The following is a 12847-nucleotide window of genomic DNA, read 5'->3' as shown; positions in this document are numbered from 1 at the left end:
CTTTATTCCTCTATGTTGATCCCTGTCTTTCCCCGTCTCTCCAACATTACTGCACAGCTCTCCATCTCATCCCGCCCCACCCCCGTTCCTCTTTCCTCTCTTGGGTGGGGACATTAGGGCCGCCCAATCTGATTTATGGGGGAATCCTTGCCGAAAAATGAAGTTGTCCACCCGCCCGCTCCGCGATATGATTTAATCTTATTCCCACCCCTGCTCCCTCAATCATTCTATCAATGGGCGCAAAGTATCTCCCCCCCCCCCCTTCCTCCTATTTCCACCTCATTCCACAGTTCACACTCTAGCATAATGACCCTATGTGCACCTGACAGTAGTAGGCAAAAAAAAAAATGGTAGTCATCACAGGCAAAGGTATTGTCAGACCCTTGGACAGAAACGACTTCATTATGAGAGAATTCTCCCTATTGCATTCAACTATAAAATCTCAAATGACAGCAGCACTATCTAAATTCTGTAACAATGTGTCGACAATGCTGCGCTGGTGCACAGCGCAAGCTCTTTTTGATCATACGTGAAAAATGTGGAGCATTATCTGTATCTCTAAACTACATGGTTTTATAGATTTTCTCAGCAATTTTTACAGGTTGGTAAAAGAATATCAACTAATAAGCTCTAAAAATGCATTTTTATAGTGAAGTGACAATATTCTAGTCATATCAAAAGGCAAAAAATTAATTGGATGCAATCAAAACATTATATATGCTCTGCCCACGCTTGATGCACAGTAACTCCACATTACCAGAAGTGCACAAGTGAACATCGAACAGCACATCACATTCTCATTCTAATCAACGTCATATTGCACAGTCTTTATGGAAATCATGACAGCTAATGTGAAAAGATGCAAACCAGGCACACACCATCTCCCCCCACTCCATTCATCTTTAGAGACTTATTTCATATTCATCCCCATAGAGCTTGGTAAAAGGAATGCAGAGGATGAGTAAAAAAAAAAAAAAAAATGATGAAGAATATACTACCCAACTAGATGGACGAGGGGAGTGTGCTTCTACCATTTATCATGCGTATGATGATGTCTTTATCAAATTTGCACCCCACTGGGAAGAGTACGGAAACCAGCATGCATAGATGGAAATGGTTTTCTTTTCAGTGAAAGAGAGAGAGAAGGGGGAGGAGAAAGAGGGAACTAGAAAGAAGGAAAATACAGCAGAAGGAGGGAGATAGAGGGAGGGGGAGATGAAGAGAGAGAGAGAGAAAGATGAGGAATATGAAATAAGAAGAGAGAGAGAAGCAGAGATAAGATAAAAGGGAGAGTGAGAAGGGAGTATGCGGCATGGAGAGGGAAGGAGAGAGGGAGATGGAGGAGAGAGAGAGAGAAAGAGGCATGAATGGGAAATATGAAATGCAGAGATAGATAGATAGATAGATAGACAGATAGATAGATAGATAGATAGATGGAAAAGGAGAGATAAGAAGGGAAAGATGGAAAAGGAGAGATAAGAAGGGAAAGATGGAAGATAGAAGAGGAAGACAGAAAAGGAGGAGGAAGTTGCACTTGCTCAGGAATTCTTTCGGAGGAGGAGACACCCCCACACCTGGTCCGCTCCGCCAAAGCGGCACACGACTGACTCACAGGATGGATAGATGTGGAGACCGGCATTCCCCCCGCTTATTGGATTATCTCCCATCACGTAACCCCCCTTTTGTTCTCCGCGAGAGGAGGTGGGTGCTGCGTGCGCAAGAATGAGGATCGGTGATGGAGGCGACACCTGTCCTACTCACTGCCAACTTTTTTATTTTCAGTTTTGTCTTTTAAGTTTCATTCTCTCCCCTCCCTACCTTTTTTTCTCTTTCTCTTTTCACTTTTCCGCAGCTTTCAAGTGAGGAAAAAAAAATGTGAGGGGTGCATGTGTTTGGCCAGGAAATTAAAAAGATATGATTCAGCCCCAAATATGCACCTGCTTTATGATGGGATGGAGGGCATAGCTGTAGTCCTGACATGAAATCGGTGAATGAATACTGCATAACCTCATTACCTCTGACATGGGGTGACAATGAGCGACACATTGTGCTGTGTTCAGCCACTTCGCTACCCTGTTTCACGCCCCTCTACTCTCACACTGACTTCTCCACCCCCTTTCTTATACCAAGCTCCACCTTTGATATTCAAATGGATTGAACTAGTCAGCCTATGCAAAGTAGGTCTCATCACAAAAAAAAGGAAAAAAATAACAATGTTACATGCAGCTTGTACCTTGCAGAATACATAATTCGTCAATGCTGTGTTTGGACATCCAAGCAATAAAGACAGCATAAACAAAAGGTACTTCAGTTTTGTCGTGGAATGTTACAGATTAGATGTCTTTCCAAATATTCACAAACGAATAATAAAATATGAGTAACAATCACACAGATGGAAAACAAAAAGTGTGGATGATGAAAAGCCATCTCATCAAAATTTTTATTGAAGCAAAAAAAAAAAAACACAGATAGCACATGAATGAATACTGTAAAACTAGGAATGCTCGCGTGCATTTTAATTTCGCAAATTTCGCGAGCGCCAAGATTCGCGAATTTCGTGAGTGCCAAGATTCGCGAAATTGAAATGCACACGAAAGTTCTTGTGTACACTGTATGCATTGAATGCCAGTGGCAGTTCGCGAAAATTTCATCCCGCAAAAAAGGCTGTTGCCGCCAATTCCCGAAAAATTTGTGCCGCGAATATATCATGTTTTACAGTAGATTAATGAATCAGTAAAAGTAAAAAATATGATTAAAAAAAACAAATAGTTGAACAAACAAGTGAAAAATAATCAAATGAATTTTGTATGTGACTTACTAAAGAATGCTGTCTGTCCTTCTGTTCATCTACCTCACTCTCTTACATCTCTACACCCAGTCTCTTCTGGCCTTTCCTTCTTGCCTATTACTCTAACACCCTCCCTTCCTCCCTCACCTCTTACAGGGCCTCCAATGCATTAATCAGAATGCTTCCACGCCTGTGCACGGTTGCTCGTCTAATGAAGATGTGGACTTAGCTTTGTGGAGATCGGGCCAAGACAGGCGCGAGACAACCATTTCCGATGACTTTGGCCAACAGAACCCAACCGATGATGATGCCGGGGACGGCATGCAATTACAGTGACAAGACGAGATGCATGAATTTATGACCTGATAGCCCGTGCTGTTTTCTGTGTGCAACTTAATTGCAAAAAACACCATTCAAAGCTCATATAGTTCATGTCAAAAGCAAAACTCCCGCCATCCTATCATTTGCAAGACGAGGCGGGGGAGGGGGGGATTCTAGAAATGGAAATCATCTAACTCTAGCTTGCACTACTGGTCACTACAAGCCATACATAGTGATGATCAGTTAATATTGACCTTTTTAGGAATGGAACCTTTTAACCTTGTGTTGACTGAAAGACACCATATCCATCTCCACTGAAAGGAACAAACGTTGTAGAGCCAATGGATGCTTTCACATCTCTTTGCCGATCCACCAGTAAGTGTGAGCTGATGTTTCAATGTGTGCCAAAAGCTGTCTTCAACTGTAATCTAATGGCACGTTAAAGTTTGAAGAGGATGCAGGAGAGGTTTTTACTACCAGTTAGATCTTCCGCTCTGTGGTTGTCATGGTATCCAGGGGTTGTGCATGCCATGGACAAGATGTACCTTGTCACTCTTTCTCACTCTTCTTTGACCATGTGTCAATTGCCTTCAATGTCAGCTTTGACTGGCAAAAGATTTCTTGAAAGGGTATCACCCTGGTATCTTCAGGGTGTTTCCTACCACGTCTCCATGTCCGTCTGTCTGTCTGTCTCTCTGTCTCTCTGTCTGTATTTCCATTTCTCTCTCTCTCTTTCTTTCTTAAAGGGATGGTATAGTATTGGTGGGGATGAGGATTGAGCTTTGAACTTTGAACTTTTTGCAAGATACTGACAAACCACCTATTAAATGTTAAAGAGCATACCATTCTAAGAGGAATTCAAAGTTCATTTGGTAAAGATTGGTTTTGAAATGGTTGAGATATCCAAAAACAAAGCAAAACAAAGAGATCCTAATGAAAGGTGGGTCCCAACTTTTATTAGTATCGCTTGTTCTGGATATCTCAGACATTTCAAAAACCGATTTTCATCAAATAAACATGGAATTCCTCTCAGAATTACATGCTCTTTCACATTAAGAGCTTTCTCATTTTCTCACCACAAGAGTTATATACTAATTCTTTATCTCCATCCTTAAACAGCGCCCACCCAACAACAATTCCAACTAATATGCAGCTGATGGGTCATTTGCAAAATACATTCACATTTCCACAACCCCTACATCCATCCACAAAAGCCATTGCAACCAAATTCTGGATAAAGAGACTAACTTTCGCAAAATCAATTTTCCCCCATACGTCCTCCTGATTTGATTTTGCTTTGTCATATTGATGACAAGGAGGGATAAAACAACCAAATGAACAAAATCTATTCTTCATGACAGACTAAAGTGGCCTTGCCATAATCAAAACAAATTTTGGGGGGTTGGCTTGCTTTCATCAAGTCTCATTGAATGTTGTGAGTATGGCTTCGTGCGAGCACAATGGCAATTCATTTGCACATTGAACATGGTCTGTACTTGGGATTAATTCTTGTGACTGTAAGCACAGTGTGGTTGATGTGATACTGCCAATGATAGACTACTCACTCATCCACCTCTCATCATGGGGTTGGGGGTGGGGGAGGGCTAGGAGCAAGATATGAGGGAGGGAGGGAGCATAGTGAGGGACAATGGTGAGGGAGCTCAAGTTCATTTGCTTATACAATGTAAGCCTTAAGAATACCAAAACAGAAGAAACAGAAGAGACTGAGACTGCATACCAGATAAAAATCTAACATTTTCTAAACTGTCGCATTTGACAGACAAGTTACGAGACAGTGACAGGGACCTGCCGTCAACTGACGGGGAAGTCTCTATTATGTCGTACTCCAGCGCTTCCTCCCGATTCTCGAATCCACTCCACAGCTCGCAAACATGACACCATCAGTCCACGAATCGACACTTTCTGTCTGAGCATTTCCGACTGAGGCCACCACGCCCTTCGCAGATACCACACTACGCAATCTTGATATCACAGAATTCAACCCTGAATCAAGGACCTTCTTGCTGGAATGCTCCACATTCTCTCATTTCAATGAGGACCAATTCGTATAAATGGCTGTAATGCTTTTTATGTCAGTTAAAGGACACTTAAAAAGAAGTTACTGAAGTAACTTAAATCATAATTTACAAATGGCTTTAATGCTTGTTAAATGTAAGATATAGGATACCAAAAAAAAAAAGCTACTGATTCAAGCAACTTTTAGCACAATTTACTCTTCCAATAACCAAAGGCAAGTTGTTTACATACAATGTTAATTTTGAGGTGGTGGTCCTGAGAAGAATGACCTATAACTACATAAGAATCATCACTTTCATGGGGAAAGTGAATTGTGCTAGGGAATACTGAAATGCATTTGGCTGGGATGTTTGAAATGATAAGATAAATGATACTTGATAGCAAATCTACACCATCATAACAGACCCCTATATCGTGGGACCTTTATGGGGATCAATAAGCTTTGCTACTTCACCAAACAGATGAATGTTTTCTGTCATATTTAAATTAATAAATTCATATTTTACTGAAAAAAAAATATTAAGATACAAAAGGATTTTCCTTTATCTGGAAATAGATGGTCACAAAGCATCCGAAACAAGTGATTCCAATATACAAATCACCACTGTACGATCCCTTTAAAAAATAATCGCACCGTTTAGCTCCGGAACTACCTGTGCAATACCATTCAAAACTGCCACTTTCAATTAAACCCTGCCGGGTGTTCACTGCACTGGATAATTGCTAACCGAATGAAAGCAATCGTAGGCAGCTCAAGGATGAACAATCTTTCCTGTCCCAATTTCGGCGGCCACCGACTCTTACCCGGCAGGAGGCGAAGATGAACCGCTCGGTGTCAGTCAGCGCTTCCATACCTTTTCCAGGATTAAACACTTAAATGCAAAATGCTGAAAAAAAAAAGATAGTCATTTGACAAGCAACAACTAAAACAACCTCTATCTTCATTTACTTTTCCTGCATATGCAGAGTCTGCATACGCAGAACAATCGGCTTGAGTTTTTAATCTAACTCAACTGTGTCCTTCCCCCCCCCCCTTCCATTTATGCACACTAGTTGAAAAAGTGCATTTATCGGGACGACGCTAAGCTGACCATGAAATGAGCAAATGAAAACAGCAACATTTGGGTATGAGAGATCCATTGTTCCTGGGCAAGCTCCCCATTTACAAGAGGCCATGGTCAATCTATACTTTCTTTGTAAGTGCCTCCATTGTTTATAATGCTTTGTTACACAGTTGCTCTTGGTCACTTCGCTATAGCTAATCAATTTAAGGGTCGGGGGGGGGGGGGTGTTGGAGAGAGGGGTATATTTCCGAGAGTGCAGGCCACCCCAACGTCCAGAGGAGATATCCTTTAATCCAGTCTGCCAAATTGACGATAATGCAGGAAATTGCATTTCATCACGCCATCCAGCTGCACAGCTTCTTGTTCTATGCGACTTCTCTCTGTTTTGTCCTCTCATCCTCCTCTCTTTCTTTTCCCAAAATCTCTCTTTGCACCGATTTCAACCTTTCTTCCCTCCATTTTGCCCTCTTTCCCTGTTGTATTCTCCATCTACGATACGTCTTCCCCCACCATCTTTGTCCATTAAAAATTTCCTGATGAGATTTCTATATTTAGCTCTACTGCTACAAATACCAATACAAATACCAATTTGTTCCATTGGACATACTTCCAGCAATATGTAGTTTTAAAATCTGTCCTAGCAGTGTTTTCACAACAACAGTTTATGTCTTTGTTTCACTGGTACTTGAACAGATTAAGCTTGTTATATTCATATGCTTCCCATATTTTTTTCCAGTGGCATACATGTTTTCTTCACTGCTTCTTAAGTTCATATATCCCAAATCTGCTGCAAATGAGAGCCATTTTTCCTCACGATTTCCCTGATTCAACATCTGATGGTATTCTTATTTTCTGTTCACATTAAACTGTTACGATCCTGTCCATCAAGAGACGGGAGTGAGCGGCTGTTACTCTGAGTGGTAGCCCTGTTTTAATCAATTCCCTGACACAGATTTCACAAGGGTTTATTCTTGTCTCTTTTGCGGTATCCAAGACATAGATTTCCTGAAATTGTACCCAATATATCTGTCTGTCACAGATAAGTATCATTCATCACTAGAGGGCAGCAGGTAACCTATAGACACATCAAGAACATGATAGCAGATTGTGCAAAAAGTCAAAAGAAATACTATAGCTTACCAAAGTATCATATAATCTTTAATATCACTCAACTGCTCGGAAAATTCTCTCTCATCCTCTCTCAATATATATATCTCTCTCTGTCTCTCTGTCAATATATTCCCTATCTCACCCTCTCTATTTCAGTTTTGAGAGAAGTCTGGTGTACGTACAGAAATGGGATACTACCCTTCATGATCATGGTATCACACAGGGGGTAGAGTAGTAAGAGTAACTTTGAAAGAGGAATGTAAGGGGTGAAATTATGGTCAACAGGAAGAAACTTAGAGGTAACATGTTGGTGGCAGCCTTGGCAATCATCACCAACAGGGTCTCTTTGGGATTGAAGCTGTGTCGGGATCCTTGGAAACCTATCTCATTAATTGATGAAACATTTTGATTCTTTTTATCTTTGTATTTGACACTTCCATCATTAAGTGCTCTTCATTTAGCCTCACAACACATCATCTGAATATGAAAGTGGGTAAATATTATATTTCTTTTGAAGGGAGGAAAAGCCTTTGATTTGATTACATTGGTGATTTTTTGAAACCTTAAATCCAATACAGCATTTTTCTAGTTCTTGTGAAAAAGTGTCAAACACGCTGACTTGAAAACATGTAAGTTTGTCTATCTACAGAATGATTACAATGATTTAATTACAATATGAGGCTGTTTTTCTCTATATAAGATTGAAAGAGGATACATATAGTTCAAACTGTATCTGATTTGCTGATTCTGTATGAATGATTCCATTTGTTGAATGAGAGATTTTATCTGTACCTGATAAGCTCATAAAACCATCAAATATACCTAAGATCCTTCTTACGGATAGGATCCTTTCTGTTTCAAGATATCGCATGGTGGTAGTGGATTCACAAAAATGAGTTTGGTTGTGTCCCCCACGTGACAGGCCTGATTGTGTTCATATGAAAGCACTCAATCATATCATGGTACAAAGTAATCATTACCCAACTGACGTGATCATTCATCCGGAAGAATTGGGTTGTCAGGGTAATGAAGGAAACACAAATGGGTTTAATATCCTTGCATCTAGATATCAGTACTTCAGATGAAGGGTTTAAAGCATGTAAATTTTTCCAATATGAGGAAATAGATTTTTCAGTTTGACTCATTGAAAATTCAGGGGATGTGCAACAAAAAGATAAGAATTTTAAGAAATAGTTGGCAGTTTCCCCGAACAAGCACCATTTTATTTTTTGGTCAAGTCTTTTGTGTATGTAGTACCTTGTCTTTGACCTTGTCAATTCAGGTGTCTGACTCTGTATTTTTCTCCCCCCCCCCTTTCTCTCTTCCTTTTAGACATTCACCCACTTTTCCTCTTCTCATCTCAAATCCAACAAATGTCAACTTTTAGTGGCCTCTTTTTCTTCATCTACCGTTTTTAGTGGTCTCTTTTTCTTCACCTGGTGTTTTTCAGTTTCTCCCAAACGCCATCTCTGGCTGAAAATCTGCTGCGCAGTCACTTAACTGTTAATTCAGCCCATGGTTTAATATCAGTGAGTAATTGCCATGAAATTTCGCTTGCCATGTTTTTTTTTTTTTTACGTCTGTGTAAAAGGGGTGGAATTGGAGAGGAAGGTCATTCTGGCGGTGCCCCTCAAAATGACAGACGGATTTCGAGAAAACGCCAACGTGCGCGCCGTCCACGAGCGCATACAAGCTTCTGAATGCCTGTGACTAACGGGTCACATGATAAGCGATGATAGAATTTGACGAGGCATGGACCCACAGAGTTACAATTATTTCTGGACGTGAAAAGCTGTACATAGCATCCTTGAACTTTTGGAGCTGGTCGGTGAGCGGTGCTATGCATCGGACAAACGTAATGTTAGAGCACTCGGGGACTCTCTGACACTAATGGTAACATATCTGTTTTCAGATCTCTACAGAAATGAACTTGGCCCGGGGTAACTAAGAGCGGAGTGTAAATACCACCAGATATATAGCGGGAGGTTTGAATATTCCTGCCTATAAGATGAGAGCAAAGTTTAGGATGTCGGTAGATAATTCAACATCACAATTATCAACCACTTCTGTTCCGTCTCCATTCAACTAAACATGCTTAATGCAGTCAACGATGAAAACAGCCTTCACTTGTGAAACATTGAGGTGAGAGGTTGCCAAGAAGTATATTCGTTACAGCTCAAAGATTTAGGATACCTGATAAACATTCCACAGAGATTCGCAATGCTGACAGACTCAAACATCCACATCATATAGTGGACATCCTCATCCCCGGCCATTGGAAGACTTGCTTTGGTTTCAAGTAGATGAAGGAAATTCAGACTGATGCTTTCATTTCCAAACATGAAACTCTTCAACAGTTTGCTGTCAAACTTCAACAAATAGCTGTCATGCTGTTTAAAGGGATGGTGTAGTTTTGGTAGAGATGGGAGATTCAGATTTTAACTTTTTGCAAGATAATTAGAAAAGTATGAAATATTAAAGAGCATACAATGCTAAGAGGAATTAAATGTTTATTTGATGAAAGTCTGTTTTGAAGTGGCTGAGATATCCTAAAACAAAGTGAAACAAAGTGGTCGTAATAAAAGGTGGGTCCCACCTTTTATTAGGACCACTTTGTTTTTTTTTATATCTCGGCCATTTCTGAACTGATTTTCATCAACTGAACTTTAATTTCTCTCAAAATTGTATGCTCTTTGATATCTTATATAAGAGGTTTCTAATTATCACACAAAAAGTTCAAACCTAAATCCAAATCTCAACCATGCCATTAGAAGCACCAACACCTGCTGTGGAACTGCCAAGCCAAGTATTCGACATTCAGTCAGTTCTGCTCCAACTTTGAAATGATCAAAGGATTCCAGAAAAAACCAACTTGAGTGAAACATCAAGTGAAACAACAATGCGACGGTCCCACGTGAAGGTCACTGTTTTTCCAAAGGGACCTGATCTCAAGGTTTGTGTAATTTTGAGTCATTGACAGTCAATTGGATGACATGTGTGCCGACCGCGGCAGACAAAGCACAGGAAAGGTTGATATCTACAGGTGAAATTGTGCGTAGTCTATCAAGGGTAAAAAAGAGGCGGGAGTATGGGGAGTGGAGGGGTGGGGGAAGGGTTACCCCCTTCAGACCATCCAGTTCTCTTGTGTAGTCTGCCAAGGATAACAAAGACGTGGGAGTAGGGAGTGGGGAGGGGGGGGGGTGCGCTATCCCCCTTCAGACAATTCAGCTCCCTTGACAAGGCAAGGAAGGGGACCCTCTTCTCCTTCTTTACCTTCTTCCTGTCCTGTTGAAAACCTCCGGAGGAGGAAGGGTACTTACTAACAGGAAAATCTCTTTAAATGACAGACAAGGGTTTCATATCAAAGGCACAACGAGGTGATTACAGGCTTGTTGTACGAGCACCAATATAGGAAGAGTGTAAGCAGCCCAAAATAGAATGAAAATGAAATGGCCTGAAGTTCAGCTGAGGGACATATTCATCGTCGACTCTTTAGCAACAACAACAGTGAAGAAAGTTTATTGACAAACATGACAGGGAGTTTCTATGAAGGACTATGTGGGGGTAAAATGTAGTACAGCCAGCTAGGTAACTGTTTGAAATATCTTCATTCCAGCTTAATCTGAGGCGTAGTGAGGCAACCCACAACGTGGTGTTTTGGCGGCAATGACTTGATACGCACACAAAGTGTTTGGGCTTGGTAGTACGGTACATGGACAAAACAGGCAAGAAACAAGGTAAGTTTATCACTTTCAGAGCTGAAGTGTATTACATGAGGGTTTTCTACATTTACTTATGTTTCCTTGTTGTTCCATTTGATATTTAACACGACACAAGCAAGTCAGGTTCAAATAGAGAAAAATTTTGCCATACAAGGAAGAAAAAACAACAAAAAGTGGTCGCACATGATGTATGCAGATGCTTAATAACATCAATGCAATGTGGATATGGATGTATGGACTGCTGATTTTGAGTATTTTTTTTCTATAATCTATGTGATATATTACTGTCAGTATAATTTGCACAAATCTGATCCCAATGCAGTTTTCTTAGCCATTTGTGTTCATCATTATAGCCATATTCCAAGATAAAATCATCCACCTATTGGTATGAAATCTGATTTATATCATGCATTTTCTAACAATTCTCCAAAAATAAAGATGTGTGCAGAAAAAGGCTTTACAAACATAAAAAGAAGCACATGAATACCGAGGACTGAAAATATGTTACTGCAAAAGAAAAAACAAAAGTGATGATGATAAATGCTTGTGCCCTTCATGGTCAACAATATTGTCCCTTTCACTTGACTATTTGAGTACCAACGGTGAACCATCAGTAGATGGATTCGAACTGACATAAGGGTCACATAACATGGGATGATGGTTTTGAGTGGAAGACATTGGCAACCTTGATCATTAAAAAAAAAAAATGGAAATGATAGCCTGTGTGTTCAGGCATTATTGCAACAGCTTGAAAAAAAAAATGTCCTTCAATATTCTTTTCATGAAACTGAGAATTCATCTCTAAAAAATTATGAATCTGTACAGAGAAAGAGAACAGTACAGCTTTCCTTGCGCAAAAATTAAAGCAGAAAGAGAGAGAGAGATAGAGAGAGATGAAAAAGTCACTTCAAAATGAAGATTATAAAAAAATCTAATTTTGGCAAATGTCATCTTGTTCAGAGAGACAATAATTGACTAATTGGTTCATGACTACAGATGTGACAGGGAACGGCTCCTAAAGAATGGCAACAACCAAATCCAGAGATGAAAGAGATACAGGGAGAGAGATAGATAGAGAGAGAGGAGAGAGAGAGAGAGAGAGAGAGAGAGAGAGAGAGAAAAGAGAGAAGTCTCGCCTTGATAGGCTTCACTTTGTATCTACCCTCCTGGCCCCATCAACCCATAACGATTTTTTCTTCTCCGTTCATGCAAAACACGTAAATCACATTGCCTCGCCGATATTAGAAATTCTGCTGCCCCCCTCTCTCTCTTTCATGCCAACATACTCTACTTCTGCTCTTTGTTTTTCCCATTTACCTCACATTTACCCCTCCCACCCCCCTCCATGCCACTTACCATGCACAACTCTAAACATCCAAAAAAGACACAACAATTTATATGTGCATGCATGATTAAGTATTTCGATATACATAGCTCTCTTAGATCTCCTTAAAAGATTTATGACATATTTCTACTACCCTGCACGGCTCCCTTTTCCTTCCCTCCTACGTACGTGTGTGCCTCACTCAAAAGGCTTAATTGTAAATATTGCATATTCCGACAACTGTCTGCACTGTCATTAATGCCCTGCAGTCACATTATTATCCCAAGAAGTAAAGCACTGGTTATCTTTTTATATCCTCTCTGTATATCTCTCTCTCTCTCTCTCTCTCTCAATCTGTCTTCCCCTCTTCTTCTTCCTCTCAAACTTTTCACGTTCCAGGAGACGGGGGATAGAAAAAAAAAAGGTATATACTCTTTTGTGGCCTCCCGTATCCCCGGGCGGAGTATACTCCTCGGCAAGG

This window comes from Diadema setosum, chromosome 14 (assembly GCF_964275005.1).
Source record: "Diadema setosum chromosome 14, eeDiaSeto1, whole genome shotgun sequence".
NCBI lineage: Eukaryota > Metazoa > Echinodermata > Echinoidea > Diadematoida > Diadematidae > Diadema > Diadema setosum.
This window is presented reverse-complemented; position numbering follows the sequence as displayed.